The sequence below is a fragment of the Ovis aries genome, chromosome 3 (assembly GCF_016772045.2).
Source record: "Ovis aries strain OAR_USU_Benz2616 breed Rambouillet chromosome 3, ARS-UI_Ramb_v3.0, whole genome shotgun sequence".
Classification (NCBI taxonomy): Eukaryota; Metazoa; Chordata; class Mammalia; order Artiodactyla; family Bovidae; genus Ovis; species Ovis aries.
The window spans coordinates 175,156,164-175,160,398 of NC_056056.1; positions in this window are offsets into that span (position 1 = coordinate 175,156,164).

A 4,235-nucleotide genomic window follows, 5' to 3' on the forward strand; every position below is an offset into this window, starting at 1 on the left:
CCCCAGGCTCCTTGGTTAAGAGCTTGAGTTCTAGAGTCAGACTGCCTGGGTTCAAATCCCTGTTCCACCACTCATAATTGAGCATTTTGGACAATTGTTTTCCCTCTCTACCCTTCTGTTCTCTCATCTGCAAAGTGGAGATGGTAATAACATAGGTGGTATTGGCAGTGGTAACAGTATGTCTCAGAGGGTTGGTGTGAGGATTAAGAAATATATATACTCAGTAAATCATGGCTATTAAGATTATATTCATTTTTCACCTTCTTATGACTCTTACTAGAATTCAGGCAATCATAAGCAGGTTAGTCATACTGCCTGATTAGACTCTGATTTCTGGCTTCATTATGGATATGGGACCAATGTTATCACATTAGCAGTTGGAAGCATAACATCCACACTGTCCTACAACATATATTTTCATAAGGCATACGATTTGTTTTTTATTACACTTTCCATTGTCAAGACAATTTAAAAGAAAAGAAAATAATATTTGCTCTCTTAAGAAATAGCTGTTTAGAAGACCTCATAATGCTAGTTATGGTTTATCTGCTATCTACAGTCTGCCAGGACCTTTATATATATTGGGGGCTTCCCTTGTGGCTCAGATGGTAAAGAATCCGCCCACAATGTGGGAGACCTGGGTTTGATTCCTGGGTTGGGAAGATCCCCTGGAAAAGGGAAAGGCTACCCACTCCAGTATTCTGGCCTGGAGAGTCACAAAGAGTTGGATATGACTGAGTGACTTTCACTTTCACTAAGATGTATTACCTCTAATCATCATGAAACTGCAAGATGAGCATTAATGATTGCCACTTAGCTGTTCACACTGAGGACTTCCCTGGTGGCTCAGACGGTAAAGCGTCTGTCTATACTGCAGGAGACCTGGGTTCAATCCCTGGGTTGGGAAGATCCCTTGGAGAAGGAAATGGCAATCCACTCCAGTACTCTTGCTTGGAAAATCCCATGGACAGAGGAGCCTGGTAGGCTACAGTCCATGGGGTCACAAAGAGTCGGACATGACTGAGTGACTTCACTTCACTTCTTCTAATCATCATGAAACTGCAAGATGAGTATTAATGATTGCCACTTAGCTGTTCACACTGAGTCTCAAAAAGGTTAAGCTGTCTGTGATCAAGCTTTCCTCTGATCCCTGTTCCAAGCTGCCTAACATCCCAGCTCATATCCGTGAATGCATATGCTTTGGTTAACTTAAGTCTTACATTTTTCTAGATGAGGTTTTGGAAAGTTACCAAAGGTTGTAATATTTCTAACTTAAGTATGTTGTTTGGTAGACACCTTATGATAAAAAGCAACCCAGGGAAGTGTTTATTCTTCACAGTGGCAGATTTCTAGTTGTTGTTCAGTTGCAAAGTCGTGTCTGACTCTCTGTGACATCTCCAGGCTCCTGTGTCCTTGGGATTTCCCAGGCAAGAATACCTCAATGGGTTGCCAGCATTCCCTTCTCCAGGGGATCTTCCTGGACCAGGGATTGAACCTGTATCTCCTGCATTGGCAGGTGGATTTTTTGCCACTGAGTCACCTGGAAAGCCTAGATTTCTAGTTGCCCACCAAATATTCATGCTTCTCAAGCAGGTGAGCTCACAGACAGCTGCTCTGCTGGGAATGTGTGTCCCCCAATTCTCTTGCATCCCAGTGTGGCCATATGACTGGTTATCTCTAATGGCATATGAACAGAAGTGATGTGCATTAATTCTAGAGCAGAGTGTTGAAAAATGGATATGCATTCCCCTCTTGACCTAGCTGTAAGCAGAAGGCTCCAAAGCCCCGGAAGATGGTGAGGTCACCAAATAAAAGAAGCCTGTGTCCCTGCATCAACTTAAGGATAAAGCCAACCTCTGGCCAGGACACTGGACTGGTACATGAGTGAGAAGTAAGCTGCTACTGTGTTAAGCCCTTGAGATTACAAAGTTTCTTTGTTACAGCAGTTAGTACTATCCTAACAAATATATACAGTTTATACTGTGTGTGTGTTCAGTCACTCAGTCATGTCCAACTCTTTGTGACCCTGTGGACCACAGCTTGCCAGGTTCCTCTGTCCATGGGATTTTCCCAGCAAGAATACTGGAGTGGATTGCCATTTTTCTCCTCCAGGGAATCCTTCCAACCCAGGGGTGGAACCTTCATCTCCTCACTGCCAGCAGATTGTTTACCACTATACCACCATATTTACATATAAAAAGCACAATAGGAGATTATAACAACAATCTCAATAGTTGGAACCCAAAATGCCACTTCTATGTTCTCTGTCCGCTTGCTTATTTAAGGAGAAAGCTTATTATTTAGAACTGGAAGTTTTTCCTCTAATTTTCCTTGTATTACGTGTATCTAAGATCCAAACAAGAATAGTATTCAGTAGTCATAAAATGATTTAATAAGAAACAAGTTTAGTCATTCAACAATATTTCTTGTTTTTCCCGCTTCATACCAGACATCTGGGGCTGAGAATGCACTGTAACAGGACAGGCCTGGTCTCATCTTCAGGAAGCTGAACATCTTACTCACCCAGTCTGTGGGTAATAAATACAATTTACAGTTTTCAACTGACCTCCAGCCACCAAACTTCTTGGGAGATCCCAGGCTATTTAAAAGTGGAAGATATGCTTAAAAACTAAAATTTCCTTGTACATCAAAACAGAATCCTATGCTTCTTCCCCTGCCAAGTGGCTAGAAAAACAGTAAGAATGGTGGTTAAGAGCATACGCTTCAGAATCAGAACTGGCTGAGTTCAAGTCCTGGCTCTACCATTTTCAAACTGTGTGGTCTTGGGCAGCTTCTTTGTTTCTCAGTTTCCCCATCTTTAAAATGGGGATGTAATACCTAACACAAGGGGTGTCTGTTGAGGATTGACTGTGTTGATGCAAAAAATAAGAAGCACTAAGAACAACATGAAATGACACGAGATAGCACTCAATAAATTGGCTGTTACTATCTTTGGCCACCTTCCCACTGGAATGACATTTTGTGTATACAAGGATATAGTGGACAACCATTTCAGGGGGCTGACATGACACCAGGGAAAAGAATTATCAAAAGAATCGGTGGATATTACAAGTATTCAACTGAAATAACCCAGGTTGAGATCCTACTTTCCATTCTTCTCATCTGCTTGCTGATTGAGGGGCCAGAAGAATCCTGTTGGGAAGAGCATCCCTTTGGGTAATCCCTGGAGAATGGGACAACCCGTGGGACAAGAGACAGGGCTCCTGACCCATACTCTCCATACGCATACCCATGTCTCTCCTGTCCCATACCCCGGTACTTTGGCCAGGTACCTCCACCTCTCTGTGGAATCCTGTCATCAGGTGAGATGCTCCTAAGGGCTGACAATTCCCGACGCCTTTTGGAGATTTCAGTTTTACATCCCGAGCATGTTCCTTCTTTTCCTCCCTGCTTCATGCACGTGTGAAGTGAATGGGGCAAGTGGACGATTGGCAGCAGCTCCATTTGCTTTGTTTTCTCTGTCCTAAACTTTATACTGAAAAATAAGATAGCAGCTTCCTGTGGGAACACAACAGCAGGGATTCGTTGGAAGGTTCTGTTACTGAGAAAAGAAACTGAAATGTGATAAATTCCCCATCAACAGAGAAAGCGCTGGCAGGCCTCCAGCAGGAGCAAACAATACCATACCACCCTGGAAAGAGTGGCTGCCAAAAAGTCGAGGGAGTACACGTGTCACATGCAGAGACGCGCTGGGGTCACATGGGAATAACTCTAATTGGCTACAATGAAAGAGCCTTTGGGTTTCAAGGAAGTTGAATGGAGATTTCTGGGCAGGTTCGGGAGATATAATGAATTCTTGATGGGGAGGAGGGGGTAGTTAGGGAGTTAGGGGTTGACATGTACACACTGCTATATTTAAAAGTGTAACAAATAAGGATCTACTGTATAGTAGACCTACAAAGAACTCTTTATGATGTTATATGGATGGTCTGGGTTTGGCAGGGAGGGTGAAGTGAAGTGAAATTTGCTCAGTTGCGTCCAACTCTTTGTCACGTCATGGACTATAGAGTCCATGGAATTTTCCAGGCCAGAATACTGCAGTAGGTAGCCCTTCCCTTCTCCAGGGGATCTTCCCAGCCCAGGGATCGAACCCAGGTCTTCCGCGGATTCTTTACCAGCTGAGCCACCAGGGGGTGGTGGATACATATATATGTATGGCTGAGCCTCTTTGCTGCCCACCTGAGACTATCGCAGCATTGTTACTCTGCAGTCCT